Raw genomic sequence first — 19939 nt, forward strand, 5'->3', positions numbered from 1 at the left:
AAAGGAAATTGTCCCAATCCCATGTAAATGTTATCTTGTAATTGACAGAGTTTGGTTTGGAAATTAAGCTTGACAACAATAGTAAAACCTGGCTTCCCTGAGTTTTGGGGGGTTTGTTTGTTTGGGGTTTTTTTGCAGTTCTTATTCTGGCAAATTTTTTTGGAGGTTCTTTTGTAATTCTTGGAAAACACCTTCCGTAATGTGTCTATGTAATTAAGAGACACATCTCAGCTAGACGATTTAATGCAGGTCTGGTAGGACAGTTTAGCCTGGCTAGCAGTTTTGGGCAAACAATTGTCTATTACCAGAAAGTAGAGAGTGAATAAGACATTTTTCAACTACTTCCCCTTCCTTTATTTTATATTGATTTTGAATTAACAGCGTAAAACTGACCTTTTATTTTGGTGTGCAATTCTGTGACTAGGTGTAGATTTATATAACTACCACCACAATCAGGAAATGGAATACTTCCACTGCCCCCTAAACTCCCTTGTACTCAGTATCTCTCCATAGTCACACTCTCACCCCATTCTTAACCCCTCAGAACTACTGATCTATTCTCCATCGTTAGAGTTTTATCTTTTCAAGAATGTCCTGTAAATGGAATCATATGATAAGCAATCTTTTCAGGTTGTCTTCTTTCACTTGCAATAATGCTTTTAAGATTGGGTATTACTAAGTCATTCCTTTTTATCGATGAGTATATTCTATTTTATTGATATGCCACGGGGTATTTGTCCTGTGGACATTTGCTTTATTTTCAATTTTTAGCGATTATTAATAGATCCGCTATAAACTTTTATATGCTTTTGTATGAATATAAATTTCATTTTTCTAGGAAAATAGCGAGGAGTGGGATTGTTGAGTCATGTATTTAACTTTGTTGAGTCATGTATTTAACTTTTTAAGACACTGCCTAACAGTTTTCAGAGTGGCTGTACTATTTTACATTTCTGTCAGTAATATGTCAGAGTTCCATTTATTCTATATCCTTGTCTGTACTTTGTATTATTATTTCTAATTTCAGTTTTTCTAATGGATCAGTAGTGATATTTCATTTTGGGGGTTTTTTTCTGAATAAAAACAGAACAAAGGATTAGGCTCATATTTAGAATCTTAAATTTATAATATTTAAACTTTAGTAAATGTCTCCTGCATGGTTTGTCTCCTCAGTCATTGTCCACAGGACTCAGAGAAGCTGTAGGGATATGCAGGCACAGACTCAGGGCCCAGCTTTCTCTCCAACGTTGTGGAAAGGGACTGTACATCATGGGACAGAGCCCTATGCTCCCCTTCGCCACCTGGACAGAGCCCTGGGGAGAGTGACCTCCCGGGGGTATCCACATTGGGATCATTTTGGTTTTAATTTGCATTTCCTTGATGGCTAATGATGTTGAGCATGTTTTTATATGTTTATTTTCCTCCCTATGTTCTCTTTGATGAAGTTTTTGTTCAAATCTTTTTCTATTTTTAAAATTGAGCTATTTTAAAAGCAGATTCATAGATGTGGGAGAGGAGGGGAGATAGTGAGATGGACTCCCACATTGCCCTGACTGGCATCTACCTGGCAACCCCATCTGAGGCTGATGCTCAAATACCACGCTATTTTTAGCACCTGAGGCTGATGCCCTCTAACCAACTGAGCTATCCTCAGTGCCCAGGGCAACCCTTGAGCCAATTGATCCATTAGCTGTGGAAGGGTAAGAGGGAGAGAAGGGGGAGAAGGAAGTGGGAAGAAGCAGATGGTGGCTTCTCCTGTGTGTGTGCCCTGACTGGGGATCAAACCTGAGATATCCATATGCCCAGCCAACATTCTATCTACTGAGCCATAGGCCAGAGTCCTTTCTTGCCTTTCAGTCAAAGTCTGTATAGGCCTATTTACTCATTCATCTTCTCACTCTCTTATTAAAAAAAAAAAATCTCCAATCTTTTTCAAAGCATTTCAGGTAATGAATTATTATGTATATCACTATATAATAATCAAAATTCCACTCATTTTAAAATTGAAGTTTTTCCCTTAGGGCTATTTCAGATCAAAGTCTTATAGCTGCAAAGAGGCAGCGTTTTCATTTTCTCTATTTTTGCCTACCAGCACTTCCTTTTACTCCTCCACTATCCAGGCACCATTGGCTTCCTTAGGACTGAAGGTTCAAGTTGGAAATGTGGAGAAGAGCTAAAGCTAAGGGTCAGGAGAAGTATACTTGGCAGCACTGTTGTGAATTGCCATCGGCCCTGGTCTTGGCAGATATTCAGAGCTAAGCCCACTCTTGCAGGGTTTTCAGACACCCCTCCCTCATTGAAGCTCTCACCTACAGTTTCATGACATAGGTGATGGAGGGACCGCCTCCACATCAACTCTGTGTTAGGCTTTCAACACCCAGCTAGGTGGTTCTTTTTGGCCAAAGTTCTTTAATATGATTCCAGGCCTGGGCTTCCCTTCCATTCTCCCTCCCTCCCTCCCTCCCTCCCTCCCTCCCTCCCTCCCTCCCTCTATCTCTCCCTGCTGCCCTTCCTCCCTCCCTCATTTTCTCCCTCTCTTCTTTTTTCTGCCTCTCTTTTTCATCCTCTTTTTTTTCTCTCTCTCTCCACATACACATACCATCCACAGGAAAATACACTTGATTTCCCAAAGCATGGCCCTCTACTCTGCTGCTTCTTATCCTTTAAATCTCTCAGGTATTAGTCAGACCATGATCTTCCATATGCCCTAACTATGCAAGGCTTTTTGAGGCTTTCTGTATTAGTCCCTCTACCCCTGGTGGGCCGCACAGCACATCAGTAGTTCTCTCCAAAGTAAGAAATCTCTTGTCTTAGACTCCCCAACTTACTTTACAGGGTTAATGGGAAGGTTAATAAAAAGGTCACAAAGTGACTCTGTACCACCATTTTTACGAGTCCTACTTTGATAGCATAGCAGCTTACTTTGGAATGTGAGTAGGTAACCTAACCAAAGCCGAGAGAGTAAGAGTCTCTTTGTAATCTCCCATTACATTTATAAATAACCCCTTTGATCTTTACATGACTGATAACATATGTTAGCAGGGAGAGGATAAATCATGTACCAAATGTAGTTGGTGACTTAGCAGAAAAACAGACTTGCTGTATACTCATAATAGAGTGCTAATTAGAATCTTTACTGTGCATTTTTATTTTCATGGTTCCATCAGTGGAGACTTTCTATATGCATTGTCCTCAGGACAGGACATTACTGCAGAAATGAAGAGGAGAAGAAAGGAATCATTGCTCTTCTTTGAATTCCTGTGTCTGGAGATTTCTGGAAAATAATTGACTGAAGTATGAATGCATGCCTGTTGAAAGGGGGGAAAAGGATGTTGCCACCATGCAGAGATGTGGGGTAGAGTAACTTCATGAGAACACGAGGCATAAAGAGAAGGTTTGAAAGAAGGTAAGGGCATCCTTATATGTCTCCCTCAATCCAAGTCTGTGTTGAGAGAGAAAGTATAGATAGATTTTGGGGACCTAAAAGCAGAGACTTTTGTCTCACTCTGTAAGATTACCACAGGAAATGCTTTCCACTCTTTCAAGATCCAACATTCAGGGTAGAGCAGAGGTTGGGATAGCAAAGCAAAAAGACAGATAATAGCAGAGAGAATACTTGAGACAAGCCCTTGAATTCTAGTAGTCTGGGGAACATTCAACCTTTCCCTATGGTCATGAGAGGAAAGAGTGGCAGATGGCTCAGAGGAGGCCTTGTAGAGCACAGACTGTGTGGCCCTGAGTATCAGCAGCTTCCAGAAACAGTGGGCTCAGTGGCCAGTGGCCAAGACCAGAAGCCCTTAATTTGTGAACTAGATCATTGTCCCCAATTCTGGTAGATACAATTGATAGCACTTAGTAAAATCTTCAGCTCCGCAGTTCATTTTCTTCTGATACTAAGTCTGGCCCCACTTTTCATGACAGCAAGTAAACCTCTTTGATGTTTTTTCTGACTCTTCTTTTTTTCCCCTATATCTTTGGCAATGCATCGTTTGCAGATGAGGGTCTCTCCTATGGCTCATCCTCTCTTCTAAAGAAAAAACTTAACAGGAACTTGCAGAACTGGAGAAAGAAATCAAGAGAGAAAACCAAACATTAGAAAAAGGCCTCTGAAAAAGAAAGTATAGTAATTCTTTGCTGTAAAGGCTCTCATAAAAACATTTTTGTACGTTAACATGATTCTTCCATTAACATTAGGAAGCAACTTTTCTGTATAGAGAAATGAACATCTCCTAGATGTCCCTGGGAAGTGAACAAAACTCTTCTGCTGTGTCAGGAAACCCTTTTTTTTTTTTTTTTTTTTTTTTTGTATTTTTCTGAAGCTGGAAATGGGGAGAGACAGTCAGACTCCTGCATGCGCCTGACCGGGATCCACCTGGCACGCCCACCAGGGGCTACGCTCTGCCCACCAGGGGGCGATGCTCTGACCCTCCGGGGCATCGCTCTCACGACCAGAGCCACTCTAGCGCCTGGGGCAGAGGCCAAGAAGCCATCCCCAGCGCCCGGGCCATCTTTGCTCCAATGGAGCCTTGGCTGCGGGAGGGGAGGAGAGAGACAGAGAGGAAGGAGAGAGGGAGGGGTGGAGAAGCAGATGGGTGCTTCTCTTGTGTGCCCTGGCCGGGAATCGAACCCGGGTTCCCGCACGCCAGGCCGACGCTCTACCGCTGAGCCAACTGGCCAGGGCAGGAAACCCTTTTTTTTAGTGCCAGTTAGTAATGATTTCTCTTTCACCACAGCTGTTATCTATTTTTTTTAAGATTTTATTTTTTGATTTTTACAAAGAGAGATGAGGGGAATGAGAAGTATCAACTCATAGTTGCTCCACATAGTTGTTGATTGACTGCTGGCCATATGTGCCTTGACTGGGCAAACCCAGGGTTTTGAAACAGCAACCTCAGCACCCCAAGTCGACACTCCATTCACTATGCTACCACAGTCAGGCTATTATCCATTTTCTGATAGAAAGATTGGAAGCAAATTGGCAGAGGATAGAAGTCCATATTAACCATTGATATAATATCTTAAACAATTTTTTATTTAAAATGTTATAAGTCTAATTTGTAATTTTTAGACAGCACCAAGGCTTCCTTGATAACAGGAGTAGTTAATTCAAAGACAGTCTTTGATTTTTTTTTTACCCAAATATAAGAAGGACCTTCAAAAACCTAAGCGGCCAAAGATTCATTTCACAGGATATTATGGGTTTATTGAAAGTTTTCTTGAAGACTTTATTTTTTAAAGTATAGCTTACCAAATTATGAGCATGATATTTGATTAAACATAATTACCTGGAGTTTCTTGATTCATAGAAAACTTATTGGCCCTATACAGGCTCTGGTACCCAGGCTTTTGTCCTGTTAGGAAAAATACCAAACATGTTGATCGTCAATCAAGAAGTTGCACTTTTTTATCAAATAAATTGAAACAAGAACACAATTTAAAAAAAAAAATTATTACAGTTTTCAGAAAACTCAAGAGAAGACTACAGAGATGAAGAGGTGATAGTAATTTTCAGTGATTTTATCTTTTTTACTCTTTTTGCCTTTGAAATTGTAGGTTAATGATATGATACTGTTTAGATGAGATGGACAGGTGTTTCCTGGTGATGAGAATGGAAAAATAATTCTTTTCTATACCGAAAGGAAGTATAAAATAACAATGAAAACGTGAGCTCTAGGGCCAGTTCCTCTGCTTTCTAACCATGCGACCTTAAGCAGTGAAATAATCTCACAATACCTGGTTTTCCTAATGTATTTACCTCAAAGAGTTGTGAAAGATTGAATGAGTTAATCAATGTAAAGCAATGAGAACAGAGTTTGGCACATGGTAAACACTCAACAATGCTAGTTATATTGAGTAATTACTGGTGATTGGATTTTATTAAAGTGCCCTAGAAATAACCCCCCTATTCAGTTACTCTTATTGTATATTATTGCCAGAAAGGATAGTTTAAGGTCAGTCTTCTGGTATACAAATTATCCACCCTGAGAAATGTCAAGTGATATTTAATTGGTTTATACTAAATAGTTTAGTACAGCAAGATAAGTCATTTGTTTACTCCAGGGGTTTAGAAAACATCTCAGAAAATGCATATGTGTACTATATTCCCCCAAATTAGACATCATCTTTATAATTTATCATTATAATTGCCTTTTGGTTATTCTGAGAGATGATTGGCACTTCCTGTCTAAAAAGTTTCAACTAAAATTGTTATGGCATGCTATATAGATTTAGATGTTTGAAGCTTTGATTGGCCATTAATCCATCTGTAGGTTGAAAGAGGGCCTGTTGGCAGAGGAAAATGTTGGTACTACATGTAAGTAATTTCTTGGCCATCCAAGTGAGGTGCCTCATCATTGAGATACATGTCTTGGTTATATTTTTTTCATAGAAAATATTAACCTTACTTTCTGCCTAATTGGTTGTTAAATATGTAGAAGGATAGTTGCATTGAATGTTTCATCTGGGAAATGTGTTTTTTTTTTTAAACTCAATGATCAAATATTATTCAAAAAAGAAAAGTTGTACTTATGAAAAATTTTCTAAAGTACATGAAGTCTTCAAGACATTCCACATGTTTCTCAGATCAGATACCACCACCAGGAGTAGTGCACTAATGCTTTATTGTTTGGAGTCATCACCAAATTCATCATTGCATCTATATAGTGACATCATTAAAGACATTATCTACTACATAAAGGAGAACACTGGAAAATTATTCTCATATTTCTCAGAGGAAATTATAATTTCTTCATTATATATTTTTTTCTTTAAACAAATCTTATTGTGGTTCCTTATTTACTTTGGCCAGTAGGTATCTTGTTTCTGGCAACTTTTCTGTTTCCAAAAATTTATCAGGTCAGGCACAGAAACCAAATACTTATATTTGCATGGTATGCTGAAGGAAAAGAGAGGAAGCTCCTTGTGGCTAGAGGTAGCCAGTCCAAGGTTGTCACCCCACCACACCTGGCTTCCGTAGTTGCCAGAGTTCAGTATGTTTGCACACCATTCATGATATAGCACTGGGAACCTCTGTCCTGTGGCATACATTTATATATCCTTTCAAATTGTATGAATGATTGAAATCAACCTTAAAAACTTTGTGGAAGGAGGTAGGAAGTAAAACACTCAATAATCAAATTGATCAAAAGCAGAGGAACAGCAGACACAATGTGCCAAGGTCACAGAAATTTAGGACAGACTTTCAGGAGCAGGCAGGACTTTAGCATTTTCAGAGAACCCTAAGAAGAGTGCAGGCTCCTTATAATCATCTGGCTTGGTATTTAAGAGTGAATTTGGGCCCAAAGCCTAGCTGAAAACTAAAAAATATTTAAAATACTAAGGCCATGATATGACACAGACATTTCCCAGTATAGGTAAGTAGGGAAGAAGATTGGGGACTTAAGAAAGCAAATATTTGGAAACAGGAAAACAGGAGAAATATGCCTTGTAACCCACATTCTTAGATATAACTTGATAAAAATTTTTAAGTGTTATAAGGAAGAACTAGAAGCTGACATCAGAAACCCACTGTTAATAATATGAAATTAACTTTAGCGTCTATACTTGAATCAACATTTTAGTAAAATGTGTATAGTAGTCAGTATGTAATATGATATATATACATTGAGTCATTTAAAAATTTTTGTCATTATTTTTTATTAAATCTAAAACTGGAGGTTCCCTGCAGCTATTATTATAGTTGGCTAACTGAGAGAGTATCTTCACTTTTTAAGGCAAGATTGTTTAATACGGAATAGAGCAAAATCAGGTAATTTGTACTCCTTAGAAAATGTTGTGAAACAAGGCTATCTCTTTCTCTGTAGCTGCTACACTATACAATTGTGGCAAACCAGATTCTTCTATCTATATGCTATCAGTCCCCATATTAATATCTTCAGCCAGCTGAAACTCTAGATTTGTATATTATTCAAATTCTCACTCAGTTTCTCACCCTTGGGCAATTTTTTTGATATTCTAATTTTAAAGTGTCTTAAAAATTATCTCTAAATCTTGCTTCCACACCTCTTCCACATAGAGCCTTCCTCATCTTGGTTGATAGTAATTGCATCCTTCTAGTTGCTCAAGTTCCAAACTTTCAAGTCTCTTTGATTCTTTACTCCACATATCATATTTAATTCACCAGAAATTCTTATTGGCTTTACATTGAAAACATATCCAAAATTTAACCACTTTCCTCTGCTTCCTCCATGATCTCCCTGATCCCAGCCATAAATATCATTCATGAGATAGTTGCAATAGGTCCTGACTTAACTGGTCTCCCTCTGCCACTCTCAGCCCTTTACAGTCTATTTTCAACACAACAACCAGAGTAAGCCTTGAATATGGAAGTCATATCATGTAACACTTATTGTGTTACATTTATATGAGCTCCTAGAACAGTGCCTGCCTGGTATATAGTCTGTGTCTATGACGAACACATGAATAATTCTTAGAAGAGAATAATGAATGGTACTTAGAGAAAGCAACTTACTTGCTCAGTAGCTCTTAGAGAATAGCAGAATTAACCCAGGCCTTTGAACTCCACTCTGATGATGTTCTTTTCACTCTCCTAAGCTTCCTCTTTGATATGTTGATAGAACTCTGATGGTAGATATCAGTATTTTTTGGAAAAAAGATGATGAACTGATGAGGAGATGGCTGAGTTCAAGTCCTGCCCCTAACCAGGCAGAATGTGAGTACCATAGATTTTGGCTTGTAGAAGGTAGTTGACTAGATAATCCTTAAAGTCCATTCTGGAGCCAAATAAGTCCAGGGACACTGTAAAATATCCCAATTTTCCAACATCAGTTCAACTAAAAAGTCCCTTGGGAATATCAGCAGGACCAGGGAGCCTGCCAGATATGCTAATCTGCTTCTTTGATTCCCAAATACAGCGAGATTTAGTAAACTTGGTGAGTGGGGCAGGGTTTCCCGGAGCTGGGTCCTCAGTGGTGATGTACACAAACGTAGTTGTTTGGGTAAAGCTGAGTGTGGCACTATTCTATTTACTTATTTATTTATTTTATGTCTTTACTTTGTAAAATCAAACCTACATCCAGATTAGTGGTGTGACGCCTTAGCGTTTATATCAAGCCTTTGTGTGGTTTTTCTAGCTTCTTAGGTTAGAGCTCACTGTATATATGTACATGTATAGATATTTGTGTTTATTCCTTTACCTCAAATACAAGTTTTTGTCTCAAAATACACTTTCCCAACCCCAATTTTCCCTTTATTCCAGCAAAACAAGTTTTCCCATGGTTTCTTTTCATCTCCCTTTTTTTTCTTTTAATTCATTTTATTTATTTGTTTCTTTTTCTCCATCCCTTACTCCCTTCTTTCTTTTTGTATATTTTCTCTGTACCACTTTTGTTCATACTATTTTCTTTACAAAAGGCCTTCCTCCCTTTTCCTAACAATTCTAACCCACCATGGTTCAAAGATGCAATTTACCTTTGAGAAACCCTCTCTGGCTGTTGTCCAAGAGCCAGAGTACTTATTTTCTCTTATGACTCTAGCTGTTATGATTCTGTTATCATTAATAACTTATTATTTGTAGTTCTTGATTTGTTGTTGCTCATTCTCCTGTAGTAAATACACTCTGATACTCACTGAATTACAAACTTCTTGAGTGCCCTGACTTGTCTTCTAGATCTCTTAGATCTTTCTTTTCACATTCAGTGCAGGTTTGGGAAGAGAGCAGGAAGCACCCTAAAAGTCTGTGTTTCAGTTATCTATTGCATCAGAACAAAACCCCTCAAAATTAGAACTTAAAGCAACCATTTTATTTTACTCATGGATTTGGAGGTGAGGAACTTGGGAATGGCTTTGCTGGTGGTTTGTCTCTGGCTCCTCTGATGTCGGCTAGGGAAGCTGGAGCTGGAGGATGCACTTACAAGATGATTTCTTCCCTCCCTTGTCAGGTGCCTTGGGGTTCCTTGGCCTGTTGCTCTGCATGCTGTCTTATCCTCCAAGGCCTTTCTATGTGGCTTGGTCTTCTCATAGCACTGTTGTCCTGAGGTAGTCACATTTCTTGCGTAATGCTGGCTTCCAAGAGGAAGAAGTCAGAAGCTCCAGGCCAATTAAGAGGTATGCTCAGAACTGGCACAGTGCCATGTCAGTTCTTTTACTGGACAAAGTAGTCACAAGACCTCCCATATTCAAGGGGGTAAGAGAAATGGATTCCATGGGAATATGACAAGGTCACATTGTGGAGAGCGTGAAGAATGGCTTATTGTTGAGTCCATTTTTGAAAAATACAATGAGACTCAACATGCGGAGTAAATTTAATGCAATGGTTTTATCTTAGAAACATTTTTGAGTAAAATATAAAATACATAAATTGAAGAGTCAAAAGTTTAAATGTGTGAAATAAATATGATTTTAGAGCAACCAATCAATAAAAAAACAAATATATAGACCAATGTCTTATTAACAGGATCTGCACAGCTAGGTTCTAGTCTGAGGTACTGTGGTCAACCTGAATGATTATGAAATGATGTACTATCAGTATCATGGTAGCCTCTGTTCATTGATTAGGTGGAAGGTAGTAATCACTAACTTAATTTAGAAACTCTTGCTGTGTCAAATGTAGTAGCGGCATAACCATGGTATTTTCCCCTTAGTAAAGAGCCTGAGTTCAGTTTGTGGTATAACATTAAAAAGGTGTTCATTGCTTTTCCAGCTTAATTCTCCAGTCTTATCAATTCCAATCTTATACTTTTTAGTTCTGCAGGTTAACCTGTAAAACAGAACAGAAAACAAATTGTATTTTATTTATTCACATTAGTATTAAAATATTTTTTAAATATGTACTATGTTTAAAATGCTTTGTGTACTATGCAGGATAAAAGATAAATTTTGGTTAAATTAAAGAGAATAATATCTTAGTTGCTGATGTTTAATATTGCAGTCCTGTGTGTATGTCTGTGTGTATGTATTAGGATTTGAGTGAGTTTCTGACATAGATTACATAGAGAACTAGGCAGGCTATCTTAGAGTTTTAAGTAGAATATTGGTATTATTTCATTGAGTCTTATACTCACCTACTAAATTAGAAGTTCCTTAAGGTCAACAGGTCAACACTATGTCTTATTCATCTATTTCTATAGAAACAGTACCTGGCATGTTTTACATACCCACTAAATATATGCCACTCTTTGGAGTAGAATTTCTATGCAAATGAAACTATTGCAGGTAAACTAATTTTGATTAGACCACCCTGGGAACTTGAAGTCAAAACAGACCACTTAGCTTTCCAGAAACTTGAGGAAAAACATGGCCCCCTGGGAGTGTTTGTCCAATATCATATGGGTGAATCTTTGTATGCCTGAATCTATCACCCTATTATTTACATTGACTTACCTGCAATTATTTGATAAGATGATGTCAGAGTGATGGCATGTGAGGGATGCTCCTGATCTCTCCCCTTCAAATTTCAACAGGTTGAACAAATGTGGTTCAGTGAAGGAACCCCAGCTGGGCTCACAGGCATGCCTGAAAGATCTGCACACCAAATGGACTAAAGATGGGACAGGGTGAAAAGGGGGGCAGACAATAAAATTCACTCATGGTGGACTTTGGAGAAGAGACAAACCTGGAGTGACTGGGTTTTATTTTCTCTGCTGGACTATGGGGAGGAGGGAAGCTTGGGTTCTCTGGATTTTGTCTGAGGGATATGGACAGGGAAACTCAGAGTGACTGGGTCTCCTTCTGCTGGGAGGAGTGGTGAGATATAGGGGCAAAGGGGAGATAAACCAAAACAGTCAGAGCATGGGGTCATGGCCAGTGTTCCCACAGTCTACCTGCAGCCTGTACTTGGCAGAGACAGAAAGCTAAAGTGTGGCCCCCCATGCTCCCAGATCCAGCCTCCCTCATCTCACTGTATGGAGAATGGCAGAGACAAACCCCCAGATAGCTCTCCAGAGACACTCTTTCCCCTGAGGAGGAGAGGTGCTCCACGTTCGGTCCTCAGGTCTGTTATTATGTGGGAAGGAACACATGAAAGCCTGAGAACGCTATTGATAGAGCTGTAAAGCTGTAAAGCTGAAGCCATAAAGCCAAAGCTGGAAAGCCATCACAACACGCCTCACCCACCAATGTGACTGCAGCCCTGCCTACATCATTGTGACAGCAACATCTCAGCAGAGGACAGACCAGAAACTTCACAGAGCTAAAAGTTGTAATACAGTGACACCTACTGGAAGAAATCTCTCAAAACCAAAATTTATTTTTCCAGACATTATATTTTTTACTTTTATTTTATGGGGTATTTTGTTTTGGATTATTTTTGTTTGTGTTTGATCTTTTCTTTTTGTGGATTTTCTTCTTGTCATAATTTTTAAATTTTTTATATTTTTCTTGTATTTTTTAAAATTTTCTATATTTTTAGTTGTTTTTTTGTTAGGGTTCTTAACAATACCACTCTCAAATGCCATCAAAGGAAAAGAAATTGAATACCATGGCTACACAATACAGAGACATAGTTCAGAAAGAAAATAAAAAATCTCCAGAAAAAAATCTCAATCACATGGAAATTTTGGAGTTAAATGATAGAGTATTCAATATTGAAGTTCTGAAAATACTTAATCAGATGTGAGAAGACACCAATACACAACTTAATAAGGTCAGAAAACAAATTAATGAACAAAACAAAACAAATACCTTACCAAAGAGATCGAAACTTTAAAAACAGAGATGCAGAATTCAGTACATGAATTGAGGACTGAGGTAGCAAGTTTAGCTAATAGAACAAGCCAGATAGAAGAAAGAATCAGTGATATTGAAGACAGGCAACTAAAAATGCTATAGAGAAAAAAGGAGAGAAACTCATGAATTTAAAATAAAAAAACCAGAAAGCTCTACAAGAATTGTATGACTCTGTCACAAAGAGCAATATAAGAATAATGAGTATATCAGAAGAAGAAGAGAGGGAGAAGGGAATGAGAGCCTATTCAAACAAATAATTGATGAGAATTATTTGTGGAAAGAGAGCCTCGAATTCAAGAAGCAAACAGAATGTTGAGTTTACTGCAACTGAAACAGACCTACTTCAAGGCACATCATAATAAAATTTTAAAAAAAATCAATGATGAAGAAAAATCCTCAAGAAAGCTAGGGAAAAGAAGAAAATGACATATAAAGAAAAGCCCATTAAAATATCACTAGACTTCTCAGCAGAAACTCTACAAGCCAGAAGAGAATGGACTCAAAGGTTCTAAATACTGAAAGAGAGGAATTACCAGCCAAGAATACTATTGTATATCCATCAAAGTTATCCTTCAAATATGAAGGAGAAATAAAAGCTTTTACAGACATACAGAAGCTGAGGGAATTTACCACCAGAAAATCTTCACTGCAGGAAATACTTAAGGGGGTTATTCAACCAGATACAAAGAACAGAACAAATCAACACTACAAATAAAAGCTCCAACAAGGTCACAATAAAAACAAGAATAATGTGTGAATAACATAAAAGGGGAGAGGATAAAGATCTGTAGTAGCAAAGGAGGATGGAGTGCAGAAACACTCGTAAGACAAAGGACTCTTGTACATATGAACATTTTTCTCTTAATAACCTAATGATAACCATCCACAGAAAAAGCCACCACTGAAACACACAGCTTAAAAAAAGAACAAACGGGAAAGAAATATAGAATACCACCAAACAAAAAAAACTGACAAAATAAAAAGAAAAATCAACAAGACACAAAGCTATCAGAGAACAAAACATAAAATAGCTATAGGAAATCCTCATGTGTCAATAATTACCTTAAATGTAAATGAACTAAACTCACCAATAAAGAGGCACAGAGTAGCAGACTGGATCAAAAAGCAAAAACCAGCCATATGCTGCCTTCAAGAGACACATCTAAGCTGCAAGGACAAAAGTAGATTCAAAGTGTAATGTTGGAAAACGGTTCCCAAAGCAAATAATATCCAAAGAAAAGCAGATATAGCCATACTCATATCTGACAATGCTGATTTCAAGAAAACAAAGGTAACCAAAGACAAAGATGGACATTTCATAGTGATAAAGGGGACATTGTAGCCAGAAGATATAACATTTCTTAATGTATATGCACCAAAATGGGGAGCACCAAAATACATAAGACATATACTAACTGATCTCAAAAACAGAAGCAGACAAAAACACAATCATGTTTGGAGATTTTAACACACCATTAATGGCTTTAGATAGAATATTGGTAAAGAAATACCAGCTTTAAATGACACTCTGGACCAAATGATCATAATGGACATTTATAGAACATTTTATCCCAAAAAGTCAGATTATACATTCTTCTCCATTGTGCATAGAACATTCTAAAGGATAGATCATACGTTGGGCCACAAAACTAACATCAACGAATTCAGAAAAACTGAAATTAAACCAAGCATATTTTCTGATTATAAGGCTGTGAAATTAGAATTCAACTCTAGAAAAGAAGTAAAGAAGCTCACAAAAATGTGGAAATTAAATAACATACTTCCAAAAAATGTCTGGGTTAAAAAAGAAATAAAAGCAGAGATCTAAAGATATATACAGACAAATGAAAATGACAACACAACACATCAAAATTTCTGGGATGCAGCAGAAGCAGTAATAAGAGGGTATTTATATCATTACATGATTATATCAAGAAAAAAGAGAGATCTCAAGTAAACAATGTAACATCACACCTTATGGGAACTAGAAAAAGAAGAACAAAGGCAACCTAAAGTCAGCAGAAGAAATGAAATAGTAAAACTTAGAGCAGAACTAAATGAAATAGAGAACAGAAAAACTATAGAAAAAATTAATATAACAAAGAGCTGGTTCTTTGAAAATATCAATAAAATTGACAAACTGCTTGCTAGAGTCACTAAGGAAAAGAGGAAGAACATATACACAAAATCCAAAATGAAAGAGGAGAAAATACCACAGAAATCATAGATATACAAAGGATCATAGTAGAATATTATGAAATATTATATGCCACCAAAGTCAACAATCTAGAGGAAATGAATAAATTTCTAGAACTATACAATCTTCCTAGACTGGGTCATGAAGAAATAGAAAACCTAAATAGACTTCTAAGCAGGGTGGAAATAGAAACAACTATCAAAAATCTTCCCCAAAATAAAAGTCCAGGACAAGATTGATACACTAGTGAATTCTACCAAACATTCAAAGAAGATAATTTTTCTATCCTCAAAATATTCCAAAAATAGAAGAAACAAATCTCCCCAACTAATTTTATGAGGTCAACATAACCTTTATACCAAAACCTGGCAAGGACAACACAAAAAAAGAAAAGCACAGACTAATATCATGAATACAAATGTAAAAATCCTAAACAAAATACTAGCAAATCAAATATTACAACACATTAGAAAAATAACACACCACGATAGGTGGTATTCATTCCAAGAGCACAAATATGGTTCAATATATGGAAATCACTCAACGTAATATACCACATCAACAAAACAAAGAACAATTTATATGATCCTATCAATAGATGCAGAAAAAGGATTTGATAAGATACAACATTGCTTTATGTTAAAAAAAACTCTCAATAAAATCAGAATAGAAGGAAAATACTTCAACATAATAAAGGCCATATATGACAAACCATCAACTAATATCATCCTAAATGGTAAAAAAAATGAAGGCCTTTCCTCTAAAATCAGGAATAAGACAAGGCTGCCCACTCTCTCTGCTCTTACTCAACATAGTTCTTAAAGTTTTAGCCAAAGCAATCAGGCAAGAAAAAAATAAAAGGCATCCATATCAGGAAAGAAGAAATAAAGTTATCACTTTTTGCAGCTGACATGATCCTGTATATAGCAAACCCCAAAGACTCCACCAAAAAACTCTTAGAAGCAATAAACTAATACACTAAAATTGCAGGATAGAAAATCAATATACCAAAGGCCACTGCTTTCTTTTTTTTTTTTTTTTTTCTGAAGCTGGAAACAGGGAGAGACAGTCAGACAGACTCCCGCATGCGCCCGACCGGGATCCACCCGGCACGCCCACCATGGGGCGACGCTCTGCCCACCAGGGGGCGATGCTCTGCCCATCCTGGGCGTCGCCATGTTGCGACCAGAGCCACTCTAGCGCCTGAGGCAGAGGCCACAGAGCCATCCCCAGTGCCCGGGCCATCTTTGCTCCAATGGAGCCTTGGCTGCGGGAGGGGAAGAGAGAGACAGAGAGGAAAGCGCGGCGGAGGGGTGGAGAAGCAAATGGGCGCTTCTCCTGTGTGCCCTGGCCGGGAATCGAACCCAGGTCCTCCGCACGCTAGGGCCACTGCTTTCTTATATGCTAACAATGAAATATCAGAAAATGAACTCAGAAAGAACAATTCCTTTTACAATTTACAATAACAAAAATATATTAGGAATAAACTTAACAAAGGATGTGAAGTATCTATATACCAAAAACTACAAAACATTATTAAAATAAATTGAAAGGGATACACTGAAATAGAAAAATATTCCATGTTCATGGATTTGAAGAATCAACAGTTAAAATGGTCATATACCCAAAGCAATATGCAAATGTAATGCAATCCTCATCAAAATCCCAATGTCATTTTTTAATGATATAGAACAAAAAATAACCAGGTTTGTATGGAACCATAAAAATCCCAAATAGCCAAAGCAATCCTGAAGAAAAAGAATGAAGCCAGAAGTATCATACTACCTGACTTCAAATTATACCATAAAGCCACAATAATCAAAATAGAATGGTATTGGCAGAAAAACAGACATACAGACCAATAGAACAGAATTAAGAGCCCAGAACAAAACCCACATATATATGGACAAATCATCTTTGATAGAGGAGCCAAAAGCACACAATGGAGAAAAGAAAGCCTCTTCAATAAATGATACTAGGAAAATGGAAAACCATATGCAAAAGAATGAAACTTGACTACAGTTTGTCCCCTGCACAAAAATTAATTCAAAATGGATCAAAGACCTAAATATACAATCTAAAACTATAAATTACATAGAAAAAAAAACATTGGCACTAAGCTCATGGACCATGGCTGTAAAGAATAATTTATTAATTAGAGCCCAAAGGCAAGGGAAGTAAAGGCAAAAATAAATGAGTGGTACTATATCTAACTAAAAAGCTTCTACATAACAAAAGAGACTGACAACAAAACAAATAGGCAGCCAATTAAATGGGAGATGATATTTGCAAACAACAGCTCCAATAAGGGGTTAACACGCAAAATATATAAAGAACTCACAAAGCTCAGCAACAAACAAGCAAACAATCCAGTTAAAAAATGGGGAGAGGACCTGAAGAGACAGTTCTCCCAAGAGGACATACAGATGCCCAACAGATACATGAAAAGATGTTCACCTTCACTAGCTATTAGAGAAATACAAATCAAAACTACAATGAGACACCACCTCACACCTGTTAGATTGGCTATTATCAACAAGACATGTAATAACAAGTGTTGGACAGGCTATGGAGAAAAAAAGAACCCTCATTCACTACTGGTGGGAATGTAAATTAGTACAACCATTATGGAAGAAACTATAGTGGTTCCTCAAAAATTTAAGAATAGAATTAAGAATAGAACTACTATATGACCCAGCATATACTGGGTGTCTACAAAAAAAACTAAAAAACAGTGTTACATAAAGACACATGCACCCCCATGTTCATCACAGTATTATTCACAGTGGCCAGGACATGGGAATAACCAGTGTGTTCCTCAATAGAGGACTGGATAAAGAAGATGTTGTACATATACAATGGAATACTGCTCAGCCATAAGAAATGATGACATGGTGACATTTACAACAACATGGACGGACCTTGAGAATGTTATACCAAGTGAAATAAGTAATTCAGAAAAAGCTAAGAACTGTATGATTTTACACATAGGTGGGATATAAAACTGAGACTCGTGGACATAGATAAAAGTAAAGTGGTTAACAATGGGAAGGGGGTTTGGGGAGGAGGACGGGAAAAAGGTTGGAGAAGGGTGTAAAGAGGGACAAATATAAGGTGATGGAAAATGATTTGACTTTGGTTGCTGTGTATACAACATAATCAACAGTTCAAATGCTATAGAAATGTTTACCTGAAACCTATGTACTCTTATTGATCAATGTCACCGTGTTAATTCTTTAAATAAAAAAAAAAACAACCTTACCTGCAGTCTTAGGATCTGTTGATAATAGAGTATTTCCCAAAGTTCCTGAAAGCAAATAACCTTTACTGAAACATCACTGGGTATGGAATGAATCAGAAACATGTGGATTAAATTTCCCTGAAAATTTCTTTGGTTATAAAAATTAAGAAGAAAAAGTGTTTGGCCAGATGCATTGTTGGTGATGCCAAACCCAAATTATTTAAAAAATGTGAGTGCTGGTTAGATAAACAAACAAACAAGTTTTATTTCTCTCTTGCCTTATAAACCCCCACTCACTGTAAAATCTTCAGCCAGCTTGCAGCCAGGTTTTATAAAAGTTTTTGAGAAGTCCATAGTTTTCTTGTTTTCCTGATCATTGGAATAAAAAAGCTCCATAGATAAATGCTCCTGAGAACGTAAGTGAGAAATGATGACGTTTTTCAGTAGAGTTCCACGGATCAAGATGGGTTTGTAAGATTTATTTGATTTCTTAATGCTAACTGAAGATTTTATGTAAAATAGTTTACTTCATAAGAGCAGCAGCAGCTGATTTGTTCAAGCCAAACTATTCCTAAAATATTGAAAGCTTTGACATGATAAACATATGTGAAATGGCGAAAATACCTTTATCATTCACACAACAAACTTGAAACTAGTTAAGTCCCAAAATTCGACTTAGTGAAAGGAAGTGCTTTAGGATCAAAATAAATTTTATTTTTATGGTTATTATTATTATTCCAATCCTCTCCACCAAAAACCATTAAATAATTGGTTAAGCATCTATGTGTCTGTACCCGGTACAATTTAAGGGGGGCCACAAAGATATGGTCCTTGGTAATTAGACAGACATGAATATGTATACCTGAGAGACATTAAGAAATAAATGGGCCCTGGCCAGATGGCTCAGTTGGTTTGAGAGTCATCCCAAAGCACAGAGGTTGCCGGTTTGATCCCCGGTCAGGGCACACACAGGAACAGATTGATGTTCCAGTCTCTTTTTCTCTCTCTCTCAAAATCAGTTAATAAGTAAATAGGCCACAGTATATTTCTGTCAGTGGCTCTCACATTTAATTGAGCACAAATATCTGGAGATGTTATTTTTAAAAGATTGCAATGGTCTCCTCTTCTCCTCCAAAGGTATTGACATGAACCTGGGGCCAGGAATCTGCATTTTCAAAAAAGATATCCAAATTCTTTCTGTTGAAGATTATCCAAGTAGTACAAACATGGATTTAGAAGAGAGAAAACATTTTGAGGTTCGTATTGGGAGGAAGGACTGAGGAATTTCTACCACAAAGCATAGAGACACAAGGACATTATTACACCACCTACTCAACACCAGTTTGTGTAAATATTGTTTTCAGACGATAATTATGGATTTCAAGAAATGCATCTGTTCATTCCATAAATATTTATTAAATTCTAGGTAAGCTCTGAAAAAACAAAAATATGAATTCATGCCTTTATAAATTTTATACTCTAGTTTGGGGACATTCTATGAAAAAGAAATACATAAAATAATTTGTATATCAGGTAGGGTTAAGTGTCAAGAGAAAAGCAAAGTGGGGAGGAGGTTGAAATTTCAGGAAGAGTTGTCATCAGAAAGGGCCTCGTTCAGAAGGTGACATTTGAATAAAACTTAAAGGAGGCAAGGGAACAAGGAACAGTCTCTGGAATACCCTAGTTTGGAAGTTTCCAGGCTGATGGAACAGCAATTGCAAAAGAATAGAGTGGGCGAGAAGAGAAGGCAAAGAGGTGAGAGCTAAATTGGAAGGGGATTAGGAGATCACAGACTT

The 19939-nt window shown here is 37.2% G+C and overlaps 1 non-coding gene across 1 annotated transcript; it reads right to left on the reverse strand.

Annotated features, from left to right (window-relative positions):
* Window positions 1–1143: 1143 nt before the first annotated feature.
* LOC136402044 (small nucleolar RNA SNORA73 family) lies at window positions 1144–1349 on the reverse strand. Its single transcript, XR_010750942.1, has one exon. It is a non-coding gene; the product is annotated as a small nucleolar RNA SNORA73 family (small nucleolar RNA).
* Window positions 1350–19939: the final 18590 nt, after the last annotated feature.

The sequence above is a fragment of the Saccopteryx leptura genome, chromosome 3, assembly GCF_036850995.1.
Source record: "Saccopteryx leptura isolate mSacLep1 chromosome 3, mSacLep1_pri_phased_curated, whole genome shotgun sequence".
In the NCBI taxonomy this organism is placed as follows: Eukaryota; Metazoa; Chordata; class Mammalia; order Chiroptera; family Emballonuridae; genus Saccopteryx; species Saccopteryx leptura.